The sequence below is a fragment of the Artibeus jamaicensis genome, unplaced genomic scaffold, assembly GCF_021234435.1.
Source record: "Artibeus jamaicensis isolate MK-2021 breed Jamaican fruit bat unplaced genomic scaffold, CSHL_Jam_final contig_797, whole genome shotgun sequence".
NCBI lineage: Eukaryota > Metazoa > Chordata > Mammalia > Chiroptera > Phyllostomidae > Artibeus > Artibeus jamaicensis.
This window is the reverse complement of record NW_026521977.1, coordinates 23,829,233-23,854,411: the sequence shown is the minus strand read 5'-3', so window position 1 is coordinate 23,854,411 and position 25,179 is coordinate 23,829,233. Positions and strand designations below refer to the sequence as shown.

The window sequence follows — 25,179 nt, the reverse complement described above, 5'->3', positions numbered from 1 at the left end:
TCATCATTGAACATACTTATTCAATAAAATGTTCACTAAACATATACGTTATGCCACAGAGCAAGGCACAGGAGCTCCCCAGCTGAACAAATGTCCTCTTCTGTGGAGAGAAGCAAGGACACACCCCAGGAACTTAATATCTTAATAGAATATGGTAGAGACGAGAAGAACAGATGCACATTAACATAAAGATATATGTGCTTGCCCACATATACACATATGCTATCTTGCCACACTGTAGGAGAGAAATATCAATCACACTGAAGATATTAACAGAATGTCTGGGTGGCTTCCGCCCTGATGGCAGAAGATTTCATGGATGAGTAGAGTTCTAAAAAGTTTGGCTAAAAATGACAGAATAAAGCATGGTGGCACAGAATATGGAGATGTTTTCTATTTTGGCAGAGATAATGACACTGAGGATATGAGGAGTTCTGTCTCTTTAAGGAATATGGGAAAACAGGTCAGTCGAACCCTTTGGTGGAGGATTGAATATCAGAATTGATGTGTATGCTTTTCAGAATATTTCCCATTAGAGTCTAAATGAAACAAAATATCCCCTCCAGATCCTTTTTTTCAGAATCAACAGTCTTTGTATACAAGATTGAATATAACTATTGTACTTAATTCTAATAAATAAAAGTAAAACAAAACCCTTTTTAAAGCTTTGGCTTTAGATCAAACTGGATAAAGCTGCTGCTTTGCTTAATACTTTTTAAACTTTAAAAAGTAAGTAAAAAACTTTACTTACTTCTATTGTCTTTAAATCCTTCATAAAAGGAGGTTTATTGAGTCAATGCATGTAAAAATTTAACACACTATCTGGCATAGAGTGCATGTTCGTTAAATGTGAGCTAGGCTGTTATCAATAAACCTCTTTACTTTTTCATTAAGAAGCCTGTAACATGAGAAAAAAACAACAAAGAGACTTCTGGTGAAGGTCGGGAAGGAGGTAAATGCACCTCACCTCCTTGCACAACTGCAGCAAAATTACAGCTAGACTACAGAACAAATATCACTCAGAAATGTCACAAAATTGAGCTGTATGGAAGTATGACAACTAAGGAATTAAAGAAAACACATTAATCCAGACGGGTAGGAGAAGCAGAGAGGCAGGGGAGCAGAGACACAGAATGGGCTGGTCCAACACCCAGATGTAGTGGATATGAAATGGTGGGATATCTCAAGATTGAGGGATCCCAGCCCCACATCAGCTCACCCAGCCCCACACCAGATCTTCCAGTCCAGTGCCACGAAGATAAGCCTCTATGACTTCTGGATTGATAGAAGAAACTTTGGGATTCTCAGGCATCTCCTCTTGGAGGGCCCTGAACGTAGACTTACTCAAATTCATTCCTTCTGGGCTCCAGCAGCAAGGTAGCACCTTGAAGGGCACAGGTGGCAGACTGGGAGGAACTGAAATGTTTGGTATCAGGGTAAAGGCTGGGGCAAGGCTTCTTCCCAGACAGAACTGCAGACAGCGGCCATTGTTCCTTTTCTGAGCCCTCCCCCACACAGAGACAAGTTCAGTGGCACCATATATGACTGTCCAAGAACCTAGCTAACAAGTTGAGCCCAGTCCGGACAATTACCTAGGGCTCTGTTCCACCCAACTTATGGATCCACCCAGGCTGGTAACAGTGGCTTTTCCATATGAATGGATGGTCTAGGCACAGGCTTCAGACCTTCCTAAATCCCCTGAAACAAGCAATAGCTGAGTTAAGCCCCTGTACTTCTCACTGAGTGGCCCTAGTCCTGGAACTAGCAGCAGCCACCTGCAGATCCCTTTATAGCTTTCATCAAGGGACCCCAGACATAACACAGGTGGCGGCTGACCTTGGCCTGCACTACCTGGGAAAACCCAGAGACTGCACACCCAGTGGACAGTTATAGACCATGTTGGAGCACCTTCATCCAACACCCGCCATGAGCCACAGAGGGAAGTGGTTGAAGGCCAGTGGTCACAAGTCCCGTCAGTTCTCTGGCATGGGCAAATTCCCATTGACCTCTGACAGCAATGAAGATTCAACTACAAGGGGAGGGAGTACTCAGCCCACACAGAGTGTGTACCTTGAGTACCCAGCTTAGGGGATAAGGGAGGCTGTGCCAGTGGACCCTAGAGGACATCTACTGTTTAGCCCACACTACTAATGCATGGAGTCAAAGCAGCTCTACCTAATACACAGACACAAACCCAGGGAGCCTGCCAAAATGAGGAGACAAAGAATATGACCCAAATGAAAAAAAACAGAACTAATCTCCAGGAAAAAAAATCAAAACAAAATGGAAAAAAGCAAACCAGCAGATGCAGAATTCAAAACACTGGTTATCAGGATGCTCAAAGAACTCAGTGCATATTTCAAAAACATAAAAATGATCCAATCAGAAATGAAGGGCACAATAGTTGAAATAAAGAGCAAGTTACAGAGAATCAACAGCTGAGTGGGTGAGGCCAAGAATCAAATCAATGATTTGGAGCATGAGGAAGCAAAAGACATCCAGCCAGTATAGCAAGAACAAAAAAGAATCCAAAACATTGAGGACAGTGTAAGAATCCTCTGGGACGACTTCAAGCATTCCAGCATTCACATCATAGGTGTGCCAAAAGGAAAAGAAGAAGAAGAAGAAATTGGAAACTTATTTGAAAAAATAATTTTAAAAAAACCTCCCCAAATTTGGTGAAGGAAATAGACATACAAGTCCAGGAAGCACAGAGAGTCCCAAACAAGTTGGACCCAAAGAGACCCACACCAAGACACCTCATAATCAAAATGCCAAAAGTTAAAGTTAAGGAGAGAATCTTAAAAGTAGCAAGAGAAAAGCAGAGAATCACCTACAAAGGCTTTCCCATGAGACTGTTAGATGATTTCTCAAAAGAAATTTTGCAGGCTAGAAGAGACAGGCAAGAAGTATTCAAAGTGATAAAAAGCAAAGATATATACCCTACATTGTTTTATACAGCAAAGCTATCACAGAAGCGAAGGGCAGATAAAGTGCTTCCCAGAAACGGTAAAGCTGAAGGAGTTCATCATCACCACCCCACTATTATTTGAAATATTAAAGGGGCCTATTTAAGAAAAAGATCAAAAGTATGAACATTAAAATAGCAATAAATACATAAATAGCAACAAACTAAGCAAACAAGCAGAACAGGAATAGAATCACTGATATGAAAATCTTTGGGATGGCAGCCAGTTGGGGGACTTGTCCTGGAGAATGGGGGGAAAGTGAAGGGATTAAGAAGTACAAATTGGTAGTTACACCATAGGCAGGGGGTCAAAGAACTTATATACATGACCCATGGACATGAACAAAGGAGGGGGGACACTGGAGAGAGTAAGGGTGCTGGGTGGAGGGGCATAAGGGAGGAAATTGGGACAACTGTAATAGCATAATCAATAAAATAAAAAAAGAAAATGTAACATGAAAGTCATGCACACACTGATTGATACGCTGTAACAAGCACTCAGGTTTTCACTTCAACAAAATGAGTTTATTGAGCTACTAGTATATCCTAGAAATTACAGCATGCAATGCATTAAATAGTGATAGAGTTCTAACAGTGATAGAGTCCAACCATGATAAATAGTGTAGAGTCCTGCCTGCCTGGGTGTCAGCTTCTGTGAGGACCCGTTTTCAACTAACCACAGTGGCTAGCTGGGGGTTCTGACTTGTTCTTTATTTATCTATCAATTCCTAAGGAAAACAGGGATCGCTAAAGCTTTCTTTGTTCAACAGGAAATATTTCAAAATGCCTCTAGTACAATGTCCTATGGAATCATTTTGTACTTTAAAAATACATTCCCGTTAATAAAATACCTTTACCAGAACATCACTCCTCACAATGTCTGGTGAGGTAAGCCCAAGGCTGTGAGGGAGAAATGGAGGGCTGGGGAGATGTTTGGAGGAGACTGGCGTTTCAAGGAGTTTAACGAACTTGCTCATGCTAACCTGGCTCGTGAGATAGCAGGTTTCTTCTGCAGTAGTTTGCCTCTGTAGAGAATGCATGCTTCATGAGCTCACCTTGAACTCTAGGCAGAATAGAGTGTCTAGGGAACCCCAGGGAGAATATGAGTGTCTGACATACAATTTTCATCTTCCTTCCAAACCCGCTCTCCCTTCTCTAGTCAACTATACTTTCCTGCTTCTTCTAGGTACCTGCTCAGCCATTGAAATCATGCTTCTGCCCCTTCCTTCTCCCTTGTCTATAGACAAAAAAATAGTCTATCAGGCCATAATAATAACTTGTATAAAATGTGGCATATCCACACGGAAGAATATTATTTTGCAATGAAAAGGAATGAAATGCTGGTATGTCCTTTAACATAAATGGACATTAAAAATGTTATGCTTCATACAAGAAACCAGACACAAAACATCACATATGGTGTGATTTCATTTACAGGAACTGTTGAATATGAATGATGTGGATATAGTTCCACATCAGTTTGAATACAAAGCAGCAAACCTATAGAAATAGAAAGTAAGTTAGCAGTGGCTTACGGCGGGGTGAGGATGATGGGGAATGGCCACCAGTGGATAGGGCGTTTCTCTTTGAGGTGAACAGAATATTCTAAAACAAGAGAGTGGTGTGATTACACAACTGTGAATACACTAAAACCACTGATTTGTACACTTAAACGAGTGAATTGCATGGCACGTGGATCTTATCTCAATAAAACTGCTGAGAAATAATGATAGAAATGGCAAAAGTTATGTTTGCATGTGACAAATTTTTGCATATATTAACTTTGCCTATATTAATATTTTATATCTACTTAGCCCTGAAAGCAACCCTATGAGGCTGGTAGTATTTTTATTCTAATATTTTACATGATCAAACCAGGAAAGAAAATTTCATACTATTTTCCTTCCTCTTGTAAGGACAGTGTGATTGCACTGGTCCTAGCTACATAGTCCAGGATGATTTTTCCATGGCAAAACCTTGAACCAGTCACACCTGCAAGGCCCCATTTTCCACACGAAGTAACATATCCACAGGTCTGGGGGTGAGGATGTGGACGCCCTTGAGGGTCCATCATTCAACCTCACCTAGTTGCCATGGTATTAAGTGGTAACGCCGAGTCTTTAATTCATGGTTCCCGAATAGGAGATCAAAATCCTTTCTACTTTATCATAACCGTATCACATCACCGTGGCTGTGTATAAGCTTGTCTAGATTTCAACTCCTTAGAGAGCAGGAAATGTCACCGATGATACCAGATAAGTTTGCGGGGGCAGGGCTGCCTTTTCTAAGACAACAGGTAGACTTAGGGAGAAAAGTTCATTGTCACTCGGAACTTGCATCGTTCCCACGGGCAGTTGCCTGCTTGGCCCTCTCTCTCTCTTGGTGAATTAAGCAATGATGCAGATTTTCTTGCCTCTCCTTTGTTTGGTAAATTCTGTTTCTAGCAAAAGAATACAGATCCCATCAATAGGCAAATCACTTGATAGTTTTCAAATGACAACTATAATTCTTTCTCAGCTGTTTCCACATGTGTAAAGAGAAGCAGAGAACTAAGACAGTAGCCTGAATGATTTAAACAATAAGCCCCTACTGCTCAATTATCTGATTATTTCAATAAGTGAATTTTACTTTTTTTTATTCTCTCATGTTTTTTTTAGTTTACTTAATATTCATAGACATTGCCTTTTAATAAGTCATTTCTTTCTTTTGTGTCCCAAACTTAATGTAACAAACACTTAATGAGCAACTAATAGATACCGCAAACTTTGCTCACTTCTATAGTAGCTAAAGACAGAACACAAAAGAATTTCCCTCTCATGGAGCTTTTAGTCCGAGCACAAGAGTTGATACAATTACACCGATAACTACACAATGTGGCAGAATGTAAAGGTCCTGAGTGGGGTACAAAAAATTGGGGTTCAAGTATTTAGAGGGGGAAATACTCATTCCATGGGCAAGACTGACGGGGAATTTCTGGTAGGAGAAGCATTCTGGAGGACAGGTAAGAATTTGTGAGGCTGAAAGAGGTCAGCAGAGTGGTTGTCGTGGAATTAACCACAAAATAAGGAGGCAGGGAACCCTAGGATGGTCTTGGGAGCCGGGAGTCCTTTGGTTACACTGAGGACCCGGGAGCACACATGATGGTCCAAAGAAATAAGAGACCAAAAAGGATTGTGTACGTCCAGCATATAAATGTTCTAATATTCATCCTAATACTAGTTTTCAACATGTTTGCAGTGAGGGGTAAATAAAGCAATGTCTGGAGACACCTCAGTCTTCAAAGTGGGGGTGAGAGGGATACAGAGGGAGGGAAAGGAGAGAAGGGGAGACTGCCATCTAGTGGGTAGAGGCCGGGGATGCAGCCAAACATCGTACCATGCGTAGAACATCCCCCACAACAAAGAAATATCTGAGCCAAGATGCCAACTATGCCACAGATAAGACACCTTGCAATAATATTATAAGACTGTGTTTTATTTTCCTTTTGTTACAGATGAGGGAATTGGAGTCTTTTGAGATTACAGCTCTTGCCCTACATACTAAATGACCAAGCGAGGTTAGGGACACATTTCAGAAAGTGAGGAACGTGGATATAACCAATGAGATTCTCTGAAACTGGACATGTCCATCTTTGAAGCCGGAGCTAAATGATTACGTATGTCAAGTGTTTGGGCCCATGTCTGCCGCCTGGTTAGCACTCACTGGGTGTTCCTTGCTGCTTGGAATGGCAGCTGGTGTTTCCAGTGGTGGATCAGCTGTGAGTGGGGTCCACTGAGGGAGGGAGAGACCGGGGACTGAGAGATGGTCAGGGACTAGGGCAGAGTGTTCGGAGTGTGAGCTGGAGGGGAAGCACGGGGGGTGTGCAGAAAGGGACACGCGAAAATGGGACTCAGAGGCCCCGCAGCACCTGGCGAGTGGATCGACGTGTGGGAGTGTTCAGGGGAAGTTCTGAAGACCACTCTGGTTTCGAACTTGAGAAGTCAGTTTTCACCTCGCTACTGCAAAGTGAACGCCGGCCATGGGTTTATTATGCTTCCTTAAAATGGGCAAACCGAGACCCAGGTAGGTGAAGCAGTTAGTCCAAGCTCACACCACATTTTAAGATTTCTTTAGGCACTTAGAGAGAAGATAAGTTTGACCTTTTCAAAGATACAACAACTCATGTAGGAAAGAAAGGACAAAACGACATTTTCTTTGATATGCTTCCAAAAAACAATTTTAACATTCATTTTGCCACACATTTGTATAGGTGAAAGTAACTTGAACCACCAGCCAGGCATGTTGGCTGAATCAGATAGCCAGGAAAACTTTCCCAAAGAGTGAGGTTCTGTTTTCTTTGTCACATTTGCTGCATTATTAAGGGAAAGCCAAAAAAAAAAAAAACAACAAAAAAAAGACCTGGCCGGCCAGCTAACAACATGTGGAAGAGAAGACAGGACCCAAAGTAACTGAAAGCTGGATTTAATATATTTATTAATAATAGAAAATAATACTAATACCTAATGAGTGCTCATTTGAAGCCAGCATCTGTGCTACTTCACATGCATTATTTCATTTCAACGCTCAGAACTGTGTGGGAGAGGTATGACCAGTGATGGATAAGGTCTTGGAGACATGGAGCAGTTAAGTGACATCCCCAAGGGCACACAGCTAGGGAGGGAGTGGAGCCAGTATTAAAACACAGCTATTGGACTCCGGTGCCCAAGTTTTAGCCACCATATGTATGGCTCAAAGTTAGTGCACAAATCCTCCCTTTTCTTTTTGTACTTGACAAGATGTAAGTAAGAGTGGATACATTGTCATCATTTAATTAAGCCCTACCTAAGAGTGGCGATAGAATAGTTGTGAAGGAACAGCATGTCTCCTTCTTGACCCTCAACTTTGACTTTTTTCCAATGCTGTATTTGGCTTCTAAATCTAACTTTTACATTTTTAGCTCTTTTGTCAAAAATTTGAGCTCAGAATCTTCTCCGTGGATGCGGAGTAGAGAATAGAGTCGTGAACAAGAACAGCAATGTCCCTGCACTCAGTAACAAGACATCCATGCAGAGGTAGGCAACCCCGCAAATTGTTTTAAAAAATAGACAGATAATTGTGCACAAGATTAAAATATGTTGATGGGATGAGCATTGGGCTATTTCAGCTACTTGGAAAAGATGGTTTGTCTTAGAAGATCAGAAAGGGCGGGGCCTGCAAAAGGGGAAATATGCCAGGCTTGGGGAAGAGCGGTTGCCAAGACCCTATTGTCACGCAGAAAGAAGGCCTGACGGCTGGAAAAGCTAAGGTGTGAGAGCAGATGATGTAAGACAGGTGGAAGAATAGCTGCCAGGAGGCTGATGCCAGGTACAGTAGGATTTTATAAGTCAATATAAGGAATTTTCTGGTACAATGAGATGCCTTTGGGTAGATCTTAATCCTGGTTTCCCCAGGGGCTGCTGTTCAAATGGTTTGCTTTGGGGGCAGATCCCAAAAAGGAAAACAAAACAAAACAAAACAAAAAACCGAAGAAGTACATAATTTTTCCTTGATTTTATCAGTTAATATTTCAGATGAATATGAGGCTAGAGAGCCCAAAACTCGTTCAGTAGCTTCATTTGTATCTGAAAGGCACATTTTTGACACTTCAATCAATCAGTGGGTGCCATTAATCTGCATATTGTGTTACAAGAAGCTGTCTTTCTTCTTGATTTTCCTTCTCTTTTTGTTCTTCTCTGGGAAATTAATTCATGTCATTTCCATTTGAAATCCTGTAGCATTTCACTGCGCAGGCACTTAGAGACCCCCTTCTGTGACTTGAAGCTTAGTTTATGGCGGTTGCTTGTCAGCAGCACCTGAAGGGAAGAGAATCTGAACAGCCAGGCCCCTCAGGACCCTGAATTTACACATGAAAAATGTCTTGACACAGGTCTGCATGTGGGGTCCTCCAGAATAGTCAGCTCTGGTGAGTGATGCTGGTAATTTGGTTTATAACGTTTTGTTTCAATGTTGTATTTTGCTGTGAAAGGAACATTTGAGCAAAGGTTTGTAATATGTCATCAATTTCACTTTAGAATTTTGCTCTCTAAAAAGGCTGTCCTTGAAACTTAGGGGGCGTTTTCCACAGTTGTAGTCTGAGACAACTGATTTGTTTTATGAAAGGTTGAATAATGGCAATCACACCATTCTGCTGATGTGCGTGAGAGCACTTCTCTAGGCAGACATATTCTGATAAAAGCATGAAATTTAAGAGTCCAAAGGGCCTTGAAAGGCCATCAGTCTAGCAGGTCCAAGAGTTGATACCTTTCATGTCATTAAAATGAAGACATAGCCCTGGCTGGTATGTCTCAGTGGATTGACTACCGGCCTGCAAACCAAAGGGTTGCTTGTTTGATTCCCAGTCAGGGCACATGCCTGGGTTGCAGGCCAGGTCCCCAGTAGGGGGCGGGAGAGGCGACCGCACATTGATATTTCTCTCCCTTTCTTTCTCTCTCCTATCCTCTCTGTCTAAAAATAAATTTTAAAAAATTTTTAAAAAGCAAATAAATAAAATGAAGAAATATGCAGTGGCTCAACAGAGTGTCTCTGATTTTTGTTGCACCGGTTATTTACAACTTTAGAGCATTACTAAATAAAGATAAGAAAGGATTTGCAGCTGTAAAAATATGGGAAAAAATTTATCACAGAGTGAAGTTTTCCACTTTTCTTTTTCAGCTAATTGACAGGACAAAGCCACTACATCGCCCTTGCTCATCTCATGTTGCCACAGGGCACCAATGGACGTTTAACTGAGGACAGTGTGTGGGGACTGCTTCCCTAATCTAAGCCTGACTTAAGACCCAACCATAACCTGCAGCTTATGCTTGAGTGACTCCAATGACAGTTTTATAAGATGGTCTGCTCCCTGTTTGGAGAGCTTCATTTTCAGGAAGCACTTGGTTACTTTGATTGGAAGTTATGTATAGATTGCAAATAGAATGCCCCGCGTGTGCATGCCAACACGCGTAATGAAAATGAGAACAAACGGCAACCATGTAAATTAATAAAACTGTATAGATTTGAACACCTGGCATTTCTTACGCTGGCCTCCCTCTCTCCAGCCCCAAAGCTGCTGCGTTTGTTTGGATGCTGGTAACCACTCATAGTTTCCTAACTGCTCTCCTAGGTCCAGTTGTTCCCCTTCTCCTCCACTCCATCTGCAAATTGCCCCTTGTAATGTCTTTTAAAAATCCCAAACTTATCATGTTACATCTTAGCTTAATATCACTTTAATGATGCCCCGTTGCCTTTTGGACAAATTCTTTTTCTTCAAAAAAAAAAAAAAACCCTCAATCTGGCTTTATATAAGCAGGTTTATTTGTTGGCTTTTCATCTCCTTCTGTGCTACACACTCTCCGTTAAGTCCCGGGCCTGAGTATTTGCAGTTCCCCTAACATACAAACAATGAATAGTTTTCGAATTCGTACTCAAGTCCATGCTCCATCCTGAGATCACGCATATTTCCTTTCTGAATATACACCAAGCCTCTCTAAAAATCTAAGCATCTGTGGAAAATAGAGAGACGTTGCTAATACTTTGCCCAGAAGTGGTATACAGAACACACTGAAATTGGTACCCAGTAAAAAAAACTGTTAAATACATGAATGGGTTGGATTAGACAGAACTAAATGGTTAATAAGCACCTATGCACAATTTTTTTGCCTTAGTAACTTTCTTTCTGGAGAAGGGCAACACCTAACATTGAGGCCTTGGGCTTATATAAAGAAGAATGGAAAAGGAAAAGACACCGAAAAGGGGGATGGGCTTCTTCAAGGATAAGTTTTGGTTCAATATAATTTTATCACCTCTTATCCCCAGAGGTAAAAGAAATACAATTGAGAATAGGAAAAGTGAGAAAATGCAGTGGTCTTTTCATGTAGTTGCTAAAACCAGTAAGAACAATAACAAAAAAAATTAGGATCATTACTGAGAATTAAGGGAAGAAATCAAATTTCAGTGTGGCATTATTCTTTTCTGTACCCTTTGATTACATTTTTACAACGTTATTGAGATACAGTTGACTCATACCATTGTGTAAGTTTAACCTTCAACTTACAGTGTGATGATATGACATATCTTATCACATATATTGTAAAATGATCTACACAGTCTGGTTAGCTGTCACCTCCGTCACCTCACATGAGTACCTTTGTGTGTGTGTGTATGTTGGTGTGTAGTGAATAGTGAGAACATTGAAAATCTACTCTCTTAGCAACTTTCAGATCTATAATACAGTCTTGTTAACCATAGTCACCATGTTGTACATTGGGTCCCTGGAACTTACTGATTTTGTAACTGGAAGTTTGTATGCTTTGGCCAAAATCTCCTGATTTTTCCTATGCCTCAGCTCCTGGCAACTGCCATTCTGCTCTCTGTTTCTATGAGTTTGGCTTTTTTATTTTTTCACATATAAGTCAAGATCATACAATGTTTGTCTTTGTCTGATTTATTTCACTAGGATAATGCCTTCAAGGTCCATCCATGTTGTTACAAATTTTCTTTTTCTTTTTGTTGCTGAAATGTACATGACTAAATGCCTATACATTTTTCTTGTCTATTAATTTGCTGGTGGATATTTACAGTGTTTCTACATCTTGGCTTTTGTGAATAATGTTGCAGTGTCCAAGGGGGTAGAGATATCTTTTCAAGATCCTAAACTCACATTCTTCAAATAAGTATCCAGCAGTGAAATTGCTAGATCATATGGTTATTTTCTTTTTAATTAAAAAATAAATAAATGCCCAATCTGTTTCCCATAGTGGCTGTACATTCCCACCAGAAGTGCACCAGAGTTTCCTTTTCTCCACATTCTTGCCCACACTTATCTCTTGTCTTTTTGATAATAGCCATTCTGAGAGGTGTGAGATGATACCTCATTGTGGTTTTGATATGGATTTCTCTGTTGATTAGTGATGCCGAGCATCCTTTCATTGGTCCTATTGGCCATCTGCATGTCTTTGGTAAAACACCTGTTCAGGTCACCTGCAGTGTGGCATAATTGTTATCCTACGGAAAATGTAGGATACATCTTCCTACTTAAAACATCCCCAAGCTCCTCTTGTTTTGAAAGTTGATCCCCAATAGTATTTCTTTGGGCATGCTTCTTTCAGGTATTTAAAGAATGATTTCATTCAAGCAATAAAGGCATGTTCATGTTCTTTGTAAAGACAATAGATTTTTTTTGAAATCTGAAGCATCTCCTCCTACACAGTCATGTACTTCCCTCAAAAAATGCTGTGCAGGCTAGAAATCTGGACATTTAAAAATGCAGATTGTCTAACATTATTTGAATCATGTGCTACTAAATCAGCTGGAGGCCTAAAATCACAGATGTGATACTGCATCTCCAAAGCGAAGAGAACTGACTTTTGAAATCTATGCACTTCATCTCCTGACAATGGTACTATGGTGGGGAAAACAAGGTTATTGCTTCTTGGATCTGCACTGCATGGCCAGTGCTGAAATACAGTGATATTCCTTAGGAATTGTTTAGTACCAAGTGCTGATTTAGCCAGATAAAATGCAGCTGTCTTCCCAAATTACACAACTGGATTCACACCATCTACTAATTCCTGGTGGAATTTTAAAGATACCTTTATGGGCAATTTTCTCCTCGGTGCAAGGAATCCTAATGTAGACAGTACAAACACATCCGTGCAGTTTATCAGCACAAGTACCATCTCCCATAACAGCATGTGAGAAAGGAGGTGATGCTTTAAAAGTGCTTGAGTCACCATTTAAAAAAAGATTTCTAAAATGTAATCGGGTCTAAATCGACTCAAAATTAGGTGCCAAATTGTCATAGAATTGTTTCCATCATCATCATTCTTATTACTTTAAGTCACTCCGAGAATTTGTCATGTTGCCTATTGGGTCTCATAAAGGAAGAATCCTCCTTCAAAATGCTCCCCTCACTGATGCTATTTCTTACCCGATGTCATTGGGATTGATATTCTCCTAGGAAGAACATTTTAAGATAACTTTTAAAATCTAGATGCTCTTATCTCTACATGGCATCCAATAGTCTGCTCCCCGGTATCGTAGCTGAGTGTGCAATTTAACTAAGCTTTAGCTCTGCTAATCTTTGGGACACAAGTTATGTTTCCTTAGAATTCACCTTATTTTCTGTCCTCTGGATACAGAATGTACAAGCCTGTATCCATCAGTGGTACACGAACATTCATGAAGTTCTTACCACATTTGTGGTCCTTGTTTGTGAAGGCTTCTGGGATTGTCCCACACAGAAGTAGGTAGCTTCTGTCTCCTCCACTTCCCCAGCTCTTTACACTTACCTGTAGCAATGCTGAGCATGTTGTATCACCATTGCCTATGATTGTCATACTTACTATTTAGTCACTTTTCTTCCCTATCCAAGTGGGAAGGAAATCCATGGATCAAAATTTATAAGGAAGCCAAAGGGCTAGGCACTATGCTGAACAACATGGGCACCAATAAGCTTTAACACAACCAGTTCTGTGGCAAATTCACCGGTAATGTATTGCCCCCCAATCATCTGTAAGTTTATTTTGTTTTTTCTCATTTATTTCTAAAATTTGTATCTGAGAAGTCTCCATGTATTAAGAATATGCTTTCTTTTTATTCTATACTTTGCCACTAATTTCCCCAGGGTGGTGTTCTTTTGTTATTGTACATAAGAAACATATATTTAGATGTGTACTTCTTCTGCTAAATTTTCTCACAGCATTTCTTTTTTGAAGCTGACTAGTCCTAGAGAGTGGACGGATGGCGCGGGTAGAAAGAAAGACTAGTGACAAAGAGTCCATAGAGGAACCTGAGAGGAGTCTCTGGAGAGAAACACAGTAGAGATAATTGGGCAGATGAGTGAGCCATTGAATCAGCATCAACACATGATCAGGAAAATGTGGGTAGCAGAGGAGGTAGTGATAACTTCCCTGTACCTGGCACATAAGGAGAGGTTTATATTCATCTGTTGAAATAAATAAGTTATTAACTGAATGATCCCTTGAGAATTTATTTTTCTGTAAACCCCAGTAATCATTAAGGAAATTCATTCTTTGTAAGAGGGAGAGGCTGTGGCTAATGGCAAAGATAACCCTGATTCTTCATTCTCGTTTCTCATGACTTTACAGTGTCTGCCCATTCTGGGTAGAAGGACCTTCCTCATTCCTTGACAATGGGCTCAACTAAGTGATTTGCTTAAGCCAATGCGAAGTCCGCAGATATGATTTACATAGGAGCTTCAAAAAGTAATCATGCCTTTCTGTTTGGTCTCTGATTTCTTCCATCACCAGGACATTTGCTTGGGCCAAGTTGAAGAAGAGAGAGAGAGAGACCCATATAACAGACCTAGTTGCCTGCCTTTCCTAGCTAAGATCATTTTACATCAGACAACAGTGAGACTGGTCAAGATCAAAAGAACTACATAACTGGTCTCTGACTAACTGGTAGGCTCATGAGAAACTTCTTGGCAGTTTTCAGCTGTCAAGTTTGGGGATGGTTTATTACACAGCAATAGCTAAGCGATACTTGTATAATTCTCTGATTAAATTATTCTCTTTGGTGGCATTTTTTTAGTTTTCCTATTTAGTAATGACAGTAAGTATCTCATTCTTCTAATATTTTGTGTGTCACAATGAAAAACATATTCAGTAAAGGTCATTAAAAATATTCAGTAAATAGACATTTATTCATTCAACTATGTGCACAGTATTAGAAATTCCAAACAAAAAATGTTGATGAAATCAATCATGGTTTGGGGAAAAAAAAACATATGAGCAAATTACAACCATCTGTCATTGACCAGAACATCAGTGCATGACCATAATGGGGTGGGATCTGGGTAGAAAGATAGCCACTAGAGAGGATATATGGATATTAAAAACAAACCAACCAAAAAACCCCCAGAAATTTGTATATCTACTTGACTTTAGTACCTTTATCTGTATTTCAAGGATTCAAGGATAGAAATCTTTGAAATACAGATTTCAGGATAGATTTCTTTTCGGATATCTTCTAGCCCTGAAATACAACATTCTTGGAGTATTGTTTAGCCTAACACATGTGGTGAGTTCCCACTAAATATGGCATTTTATGTTTAAAGTGGTTTTTCAGAGAAATTGTTCTAAAGATGTTAATTCACATGTCATTCATTATGTGTGACAACAGAGGGGAATTTGATAGAAATATCCCACAGGATATTCTGGTCCCTGATTATCAGTATTGAAAGTGAAAAAAAAAAAGGTAACATAAAGACTCAAATCTTAAATCTTAAGTATGCATTGTGCTTGAATAGAGGAGCCTACAGCCTGTTAATTAAAATTAGGAAACTCAACAGACACATCCATTATTTTCTCTATTTTTAAGTGGTGCTACTGAATTCATTCTTTTTGCTATTTTGTATTTGCGATTATAAGATGCTGTCCTCTGCTGTTTGCTAAAGACGATACCGGGTAGAGTCACCAGCACACAGTGAAATAACGTGATAGTTCTGTTTCAGCACCCAAATGCCTACAAATCAGGGTAGTTAGAAGAAGCAGAATTCTGTGTCCACAGAACAAACCCTCCAGGTTAGCACAGTGCTCCTCTTCTCCCCAGTCATCTCATTTTAATGACATTTGTCCTGTCCTTGCTTTATGGTAATTAGATGGGCTAGTGGAAAGTGTGACAATGTAATCAATTCATTACTCATTAGCCCATTATTTCTTGAAAAGAGCTTTTTATTAAAAATTTTACTTGAATGCATACCCTGTATTTGTAGACAGCACATGACAACTTCAACAGAATAAATGCATTTATGTTGTTATTGAACAACAAGCTAATTTGTGTGTGTATTTGCGGGACAGCTTATTTGCTGCGACTCTCTTTGAGTAAGGCCATTCGGTGACAGATGTGACAATTCCATTCCCCCACAGGGTTACAGACTCATCTCTGGAATTCAGAGTTGACGAGGACAGCCTGCAAGCTCATGACTGTCCTCCATGTATGTCCCCTGTTTCCCAAACCTAGAAGTTACAGGAAAGTTGGAGGAATTGAAATGGAGAGATTTGTATTCAAAACTTGTCCGTCATCTACCAAGTGTGTGTGGCTTTAGCTTCACTTTCCCCATCTTCAAAATCTCTTAAAGGGCTGTTGTGAATTTTAGAGAAGGTGATGTATATGATAATTCAGGAAAGACCTACCCATACGATGCCCAATGATCACCGGTGGAGTCTGAAGGAAAAATGAAAGCAAAATGACTAATTCAAAGTCCTACACTGTGAATGGGCAGCTGAAGTGAGAAAGGAAATTGGAGCTGCTGAATGGAAAGACAGACAGAAAAGGGAAGCTTTTTCTTTTGCCTGTTGGCTAAATAGCACTGATCCTTTCCTGCTGCTTTATTTGATAGGTTAATTCATTCTGAAAGGCTTTAAAGAGGGCTGGTAGGTAAGCTAATAATCAACTGTGAAAAAGAAAGCATTGATTGGCCTTTCTCTTGCTGCCAAAGTCCCTAGAAAGAAAAAAATTTATTTCAAGTGGCTTCTAGCTTACTTCAGAATTAGAGGGTAGACTCCCTTGTATCTTTCTAGAGCTTCCAGTGAGTACAATGGTTTATTAGTTGGTAAATTGTTATTGACATACAATGGTAAGAATATCAATAGACAAATTAAAGTTATAGTCAACTGCCCATTAGTGTTTTAAATCCAGAAATACAGCACTCACTTAAAAACAGAAATATTACCTCTCAACAAATTCACACTTTGATGCAATTCATAACTACATGAAAGCTCTCCAAATAGATGAAGAAATTATAATAAATCAAAATCCATGTGTAAAGAAAAGTCTTTCTGTTGCAGGTACTGATATCTGAAATACATATTAGAGTATGTTTATAAGACCTAAGTAATGTATAGGTGTAATACTTTTTAAAATTTATTTTTAGCTTTAAATGAGGAAATATGTGTGTCCTATAAAAAGGAAAGGAAGAAAGAACATTTGGTATGAACTCGGATATACCTCTGATGTTCACTTAGTCAGTTTTCCTCCTTTTTGTTCAATGCTACTTCTCATGATGATTTGTCATATAAACTCAAATGTTAAGAATGTATTGTGCTTAAACAGAGTAACCTACAGCCTCTTTAAAACTGTTTTTAAACCAAGTACATACTCTGATCTCTGAAAAATAAAGAAAATTGCCGCAGACATTAATTATGCAGCTTAAAACAGAGAAATATTTCTTTGCCTTCTTCCCTAACATATATAATCTTTTACTGTATGAACTATCATTCCCTATTTTATTCTCTTCATATATCAAGGTTATATAGCTGCATGTCATAAAATACAAGTAATCTTAGCTTACATACAGAGCCTTAGGACGAGTATGTAGTGGAGAAAGAAACCAGCATAAATACATTATTAATAATGTTAATAAGAAGACCCAGTGGAATTGAAATGTGCCACCAGCCTCGCCCCTGCCCCCTCCTAACATGACCTGCTGGAAAAGCCCACAGCCGGAGCCAGGCATGTTGCGGTTGAGTTGTCAGACTGTCCTGGATGTCTTGTACAAACTCAACAGGCTAATTTACTGCAACAGTTGCAGAGGCTGAAGGCTCCTGTCTTGCCTCTCTGCGCTTCCCCCCGGAGAGATTATCCTGCTGGACAACAGGCTCCCTCCCTAGCAGCTGCGACTCCTAGGTTCCTTCCGATCGGCCCATCCTAGGTAATAACAGTACTGAGTTACTTTTACCCTGTGACCAGCCTGCTTGACGAGGCAGGGAAGAGGCTCCTGCCCTGCAAAAGGAAAGCAACAGCCTGGTGTGTTTGGTGAGATTTTTGAATTCTACTGGTAATTTGATTTCATTATCTTCTCCATTGTAGCTCCAGCTCCTGGCTTTCAGGATGAAAACAGGCAGGCTTTTAGGGCAAAAAAAAAAAAAAGAAAGAAGACAACTTCTCCCACACAGCCCCTGAGTTTCTTTGGCTATTACTAACCCAGGGAGCGTGGGGGTTGCTTTGAGACGCAGCTGTTCTGACTCTGCCCTCCAGGTGGCAGCGGTGCCCCACCGCAGAGGCTCCAAAGCCTGCGTCCCAGACCTCAAGTGTTAACGCAATTGACCAATCAGTGCTAAGATGATGGGAGGTAATTGGGTAATTGTATTTTACTGATCACAGGAAGGGAGAGGGGAAGGAACGGGGGGCAGAGGAGGGAAGGGGACTGCGGTCCGGGAGAAGATTGGGGAGCTAGGACCCTAAGCATCGGGACGTGGCTTTGGCCGAGGGAAAGCTTAGACTCAGAAGCTGCTGCCGGCACTGGGAGCGCATTTATTTATTTGGGGGAAAAGAAGGGAGAGAGGCGCGAGAGGGAGGGAAGAGAGTTCCAGCCGAAGTGGACGGACGGGGACCGGGGTTTCCGCCGCGCTGGGAGCCGAGGGTCCGGCGCTGGCACTGAGCTCGGCGCCGAGTAGCCGCGCTCCGGGAACCGTCTCCTCGCGGAGGACCAGCCGGCGTCGGGAAGGTCTGCGCCAAAAGGAACCAACTTGTGGCTCCCAAATGTACCCGACGCAGCTGGAAAGGAGATCAAAACTGCAGTTTCAGTCCGGGAGGATGAGAAGAGCCAGCGATTAGGGATTTATTTTTCACCCCATTTCCCGTTTTCTTCCCACATTATTTTTTTAAAATTTGCCTAACACCCCCGTTGATCCCCGCACTTCGCCCTCATTTGAAATAAAAGCCCAGTCTGAAGTTTTTTTCGCCGCGGCGCCCCCGGATCTGCTGCCCGCCGATGGAAGACGAGGGGACCCGAGGGCTGGCAGGGGCCGCCGGCGCGGGAGCGCGTCACGCGTCTCCCCCGTGATCCCGGGCCTGCTCCGGGAGTCCGGCAACACCTGGGGGAACCAGACCCGGTGCCGGGGTGGGGGCGGGGACAGAGGAAAGGAAAGCCACCCCGAACCTTCCAAAAAAAGAGAGAAAAGTATAAGGGGGAGGAATGGGTTTCTTCTTGACAGCTGACGGAGCCTTGAAATTTTTCTCCACTACCTCCGCCCCCGCCCCCACCCCCCGCACTCCATTTAACGTGAGATTATGAAATTGCAGAGGCGGTAGAGGAAAGGAGACAGGATATAACAGGGAGTTTGGAGGGAGAGGGGAAGGTGCCTGGCCGGGTGGCTGAAATCAAAAACCCAATTGCGCACTGGGTTGTGATGAGAAATCTAATCAGATCTTTGGAGAAGGGGCCGGCCAGAAGGGTGACTAGTCGGGGGAGTTGATCCCCAAATTCTTCCAAAGGGGGTAGAGGGGCTAGGGAGAAGAATTGACGATGTAAAAGGACACTTTTTTTTTTTTTTTTTTTTTTTTTGGTGGCGGTGGCGGTTGGGTGCCTTGCAAAAATGAAGGATGCGGGACGCAGCTCTCTTTTGGAACAGAACGCAGTGGATTGTGCAAGAGAGCAAGAAGAACGAACCTTTTTCTTGTGAGACCTGGATCTTAACACAAACGTGTATATGTGCACACTGGGAGCGTTGAAAAATGAAATAGACCAGTGTCAGGCCCGCGGGAGTTGGTGGGTTCTGACATAAATCAATAATAATAAAACAGCTGACCCCCCCCTCCCCAAAGGATGATTGGAAATGGAGAACCGAGGAGCCACAAAGAGAAAGTATGCTCATTTTTTTTCTATAAAGGAGAAAGTAAGCCAAGGAGATATTTTTGGAATGAAAAGTTCGGGGCTTTCTTAGGAAAGTAAAGACCCGATATGGTGGTGTTTTCGAGGAAATTAATAATACATCTGCAAAGAAATTTTGGAGAAGAAAAGTTGACCGCGGCAGAACGAGGCATTGATTGGGGGAGAGAAACCAGCAGAGCACAGTTGGATTTGTGCCTGTGTTGACTAAAATTGATGGATAATTGCAGCTGGATTTTTCATCAACCTCTTTTTTTCCCTTTTTTTGGGGGGGGTTTTCTTTTTCCTTTTTGGTGTCAAGATCATGCGTTCTTGCTTGTTCTTAACCACCTGGATTTCCATCTGGATGTTGCTGTAATCAGTCAGAAATACAGTGAGTGATCTATATTTTCTTATCTATTGGTAGAGAAAAAGGTCCATTAATTTAGCATTCCTAGTCCCATTATCCCCTCACCTTCATGAGTGTGGCTTTTAAAGACATCACTCTAGGGGGCCCAAGAAATAAGAGAGAAGGTGGCCCACGCATTTGCTCTGTCAGCCTGTGCTCAGGATAAGCTGGTTTGCTTTAATGATGCAGGTTGTCTGCATCCTGGACAAACGCCTTTGCAAAATGTTCATCAGGGAGGGCAGAAAATCTCAGGGAAGCCACTGCAATGTGGGGTGCGTGTGTATGTGACTGACACTCTGAATGCATTTAAGTTGCATGTCAGCCCCAGAGTTGGATGCACAAATGTTTAGCCATTGGAAATCGAATGGGCCTAATTTAAATTTCATTATCCAACCTGACACTGCAGATCAACGGAAAGTATTAACCTGAAAGTATGATAATAAAACCAGCAGATGAAGGATGGCTTCTGGCTCCTGGTGGACTGAGGGGGGGGGCGGGTATAGGGGACGAAGAGGTAGAGAGCCGTGGCTACACTTTCTCCAGTCTCTCTTGCATACGCATGCTCAGATGTGGACTCCAGACTGCCTAGATTCCTGCCACTGCTAAGAGGGAGAGAAGGAGGACCCACTTCGCTCCAATCCCACCTCCTAAATAACCACTTCTGTGGATCATAGAGGGACTGTACCTGGATGGTAGATGGCTTGGGCAGTTGGCTTGGGTTTTTGCCAGAAACCTTCTGGCAAATTGAGGGCTATTGAGAGAAAGTCAGGGACCGAGTACCCTGTGTGGTAACTTAGGTAGAGGAGATAAAGAAAAGGTCTGTGTTGAACACCAGTGCTTCTTGTGGGACAGCTTTGTCTTGGGGGAAAGAGGCCAATTAAGAAACATTAGAAGGGGTTGAATATGCTGGGAGAGCCTTCGGGCCTGGAGGACCCACCCCTCTTTCCCTCTCCGTCCTGCCTGGGTCATGGAGTTGGGTTCTTCTTTCTTTCCTTCTCTCTTATTCTCTCTTTCTTTCAACAAAACTCTGTCTCTTCATCCTCTTTATTCCTTTCTGGGTCCTTCCATCAGAATCATAGACTCACGTAACTTTACAGCTAGAAGACTTCTCAGAGATCTCACGCCAATAAATAAGGAAGCCCAGGCCCAGAGAGGCTGCAGTTCTTTGGGGAGGGCCAAACCATAGGAGACAGGTGACTCACACAGGCCTCAGAACAGCAGACTGAAGTAGGTTTGGGATCCAAACTGGATAGCAATCGGCCATACGTGGCGTGGCTCCTTCTGTCCCCACAGGTGCCATTTTCATCCAGAGGAGTCAAGGAAAGTACCTATCCGGAGAGTTTGAAATAAACTGCCATGCTGGACCGCAAGGCTAGCCCAGCGCCAGGATTCATATCCCTTTTGAGTTTTTGCTTTTTTTTTTTTAATGGCAAGCTCAGAAAACCCTAGTTTTAATATATATTTTTAAAAGACCCACAACTCTTGGCACATCCTGAGGGGATAAAAGGCAGCACTCCCCTGGGTCCCTTCTTGGTCCAGTGACTGGTGGTCCCTAGGGAGTCGTTAAAGCATCACGGGGCCAGATTTATATTCGGGAGGTGATAATAGAAACCAGAAACACTCTGCTAAAAGCATCTGAGCCTGTTCTTTCACTCACATCATCTACTCTTACCCTTTTCATTACTCCTTAACTAAACGAGCCTACAGCTGAACACTTCTCCACTTTATTTTTCTGGATACATGTTTCCTGTTGGGACATAGATCAGGCGGTACATTTACCAACTTTTGAAAAATAATCATGTAGGTCTTTTCCCCTCACAAGATCTCTGTAGGCAGCTGCATATCTTATTCTTGCTTGCAGGGTTTTTTTGTTTGTTTGGTTGGTTGGTTGGTTAGTTGTTTGTTTTGATCTCAGTTAAGTTACCACTGTGGTTGTAGATGGACTCAAGTTAAGCTCCTGTTCAGTAGCATCTCAGCACAACTGACAAAAGAGGGAAAAAATGAAAAAAATGTACCTTGGTATTTTTACTGCATACCCCGTTCAGCTCTGGGCTTTGTAGGAAGCCCAGCCTTGCAATCAGCTTGCCTCTGCCAATCAAGAGAGGTTGTTTTTCCTTTTCTTTTTCCTTTCATGTTGGACATTAAAGTGTCTTTCCAGCTACTCTGATTAAACCTCAAAGTGCATTCATTCCTCTCCTTCACTTTGTCACCCTCACTGTACCTTCCACATTTACATACACAGGCAAACTTTTCTGAATGAGAGGAGGGAAGGAGTTGGGGGAGGGGAGGATGAGAGATGGAAGGGATGAACGTCTTTAAAATTCTGTGCTGAAATGTTTCCTCCCGCCCACTTCCACTTAGGCATGTTCCTCAAATCTGGAGATGACGGTGCATCCAAGGCTATCATCGTTTTTCATCTGGTGAATCACTCATTTCCCCAGCACTTCATTTTGGGACACATTGCCCAGTTCAGGATTAGCTTCTTTGGTTTGGCAGACACAGTTGGCTCTGTGTTTTGGGCAACTTGTTCATGTACTGCTGAAAGGATGATGGCCGTGGGAGACCTGGACACTTGCCTCATGAGCTTATTTCAAAAACCGAAGTTGGTGCCTGCCCACTGAGTAACACTCATGAGCCCATAGTGGTATACTGGGGTTCTGGACCACAGGCCAGGAAGCAGCTGGGTTTTGCAAGTTGTGAAGTTCCCTCTTAAATATCTTTTCCTCTCATTTGTTTGACAGCTGTATCCTTTGGGCCACACCTGTAATTTCCCTGGCCCTCTGTTTTCTCATCCGTGGGATGGGAAAATGAACACCAAATTAAAATTCAGCTCCTTTGAGTTGTTTGGTGAACTCCATGTAATGCTATGCAAAGCCCCAGGCATAATAGTCCCTCTAAAGAGGGCTGTTTGTTATGGTTGTTCTAGGATTAATTTGGATTAATGTCCTGGGTATGAATACGGGCTGGCCAAACACTTTACCAGTTCTAGTGGCTACAACTGACCTTACAGGAGTTGCCAGATTCTTCTTTTCAGATCTTAGCAGGGCAGACTGGCTGCGACGTATCATTTCAGATTGAAAAGCTGCTGCAATCTAGAAGCTGAAAGTCAAGATTTTCTCCTTGAAGTATAGAAAAATAAATGTCAGCAAAGATAATACTTAAGTGAGAAATAATACTCTTATTGTGTTGATATTACTTTGGCCTAAGAGTTGCATATGGCAGATTTTATATATTAAAGAGGTAATGTTAGCTGCCCGTGGCATTGTCTGGACCTGGGATGCACAAAATAAGCACTGACTTCTAGGCAATAATACAATTTGAGTTAGATGGCATAAGATTCCATTACTACTATTAAGACTCTAATTTCACAATTTGGATTCATAGTCTTTCTAGTTAGAATGAATCCTGGGTTAAACATCTTCACTTTGTGACATGATAAAGTCCTGATAGTTTTCGGAATCAAGACTTTGCATGTAGCTGTAAGTATCATATTGTTTGCAGGTGCAGATCTTCCAACACCAACTTGAAAATGGTTTTCTGAGGCAGCTAGTCATGGTTTTTGCTCATGATTCCATTCTTCACAACTGTAGCTCTGTGTTTGGTCCATGTCCTCAATATGCTTCCAGTGACTTGTCCCTCCTTTGAGGGAAAAAGAGTCCTACTATTCTAATTGTGTTTATTCTTGATGTCATATCTGTAGGTTATAACTGGATAGTCTGAGTGAGGAGTTGCCCATTGGATATTTATCCTACTTACTTTAATTTTGGAGAAGTGTCCTAAAGTTAACCATCTTCACTGATCTTAGGGAGACATCATCCATGGAAGAAGGTCTAAATATGATAAATTTCACTTTTTTCATGTGCTTTCTAAATATGACTGAGAAATTTGGTGAACTTGGACTCTGGCTTTGAGTACTCAGCTTCCCAGTGAGTACTCAACTTTGAGTACTCAGCTTTCCAGTGAGTACTCAACTTTGAGTATTCAGCTTTCCAGTGAGTACTCAACTTTGAGTACTCAGCTTTCCAGTGAGTACTCAACTTTGAGTATTCAGCTTTCCCGAGTTTGAGTATTTAGCTTCCTATTGCGTCACGTATGTTGAGCGTACCATTTAACTGCTCTGATCTGCTGTGCGTATCTATTAGATAGAGGTTATAAACAACCACGTGGATGAAATCAGATTGCATATGTCAGGCAAAGAAGTCATTCAGTGATGTACATTTAAACAGGGCATCTCTGATTTTAGTTTAGGTAATGCACAGTTTGCAAAAAATAAACATGGCCTTGTTTGAAGGAAGCTATTAATCTAAAATCACGTTGGTATAGAGTAACAAAGGAAAATGCATAAATAAGATTAAGGTTGGAGTAATGCAAATAGAGGCAACCATTTTTGCCATTTTTGGTAAGGCCTTACACTTTTAAAATACTTGGAAGTGCTTTATTGAATCCCTTGGGAAAGATTGAAATAAACTTTGGGAATTGTGGAAAATATACTCTGTGTCCATATAATGTTTTGTTAGATTGTCAAGTATTTTCCAATATAAGCATACAAAAAATTAATGATTTGTAAATGGTATCTTGGAAAACTCTCTGAGGGGATCAAGAACCTCTTGCATCCTCCTTCAAAATGATTTTTATGGAGCAATATCTATTTGACAGTTGAAAGTTTGTTGTGCAAATCTTGTGGGTAAGACAGGGTGCACGGAACACTCTCTGAGGGCAGTCATTGCACTTGTTCTCTGGCGTGTCCTCAACCCCGCAGACAAATGCCTGAGAAGTAGTGTACTGGAGATAAATACTCCTGGACTGACTAATTGAACTTACTTTAAGAGGCATTTCCTCCCAAAGACTCAAATGCACGTACATACCTATGCAACTTGTAGAAGCTTAATGAGAAATCCTAATAAGTATATGAACACTATGTCTGTGTGTGTACACATATGACATCACATACAGATATTAAATGCCATTGAATGGTTTCCTTATGTTGGAGAAGCTGAGGCCTGAAAGTTAGGCAAGGCAGTGTATTTCTTTATTTGTTACTATGGATACAGTCAGTAATAGACTAGAACTATTTCTACAAGTCACCTCACCCCTCTTAGGTTAGTCTTACATTCTTCTCCATTAAACCCAAGCAAAAACTAAGATTTCTTCAAGCACTAGGATTTTAGGACT

The 25,179-nt window shown here is 41.4% G+C and overlaps 1 protein-coding gene across 3 annotated transcripts in view; it reads left to right on the top strand.

Moving 5' to 3' along the window:
- Positions 1–25,179, top strand: part of LRRC4C (leucine rich repeat containing 4C) — a 463,927-nt gene that overhangs the window by 272,966 nt on the left and 165,782 nt on the right. For 2 of the 3 annotated variants that reach the window (XM_037166262.2, XM_037166263.2), the window contains exon 1: positions 19,277–19,992. The exons of the other annotated variant lie outside the window; for it this stretch is intronic. The gene's annotated coding sequence lies outside the window, so the exon portion shown is untranslated. Of the gene's footprint in view, positions 1–19,276; positions 19,993–25,179 lie in introns of those variants that run through there. 3 annotated transcript variants of the gene reach the window in all.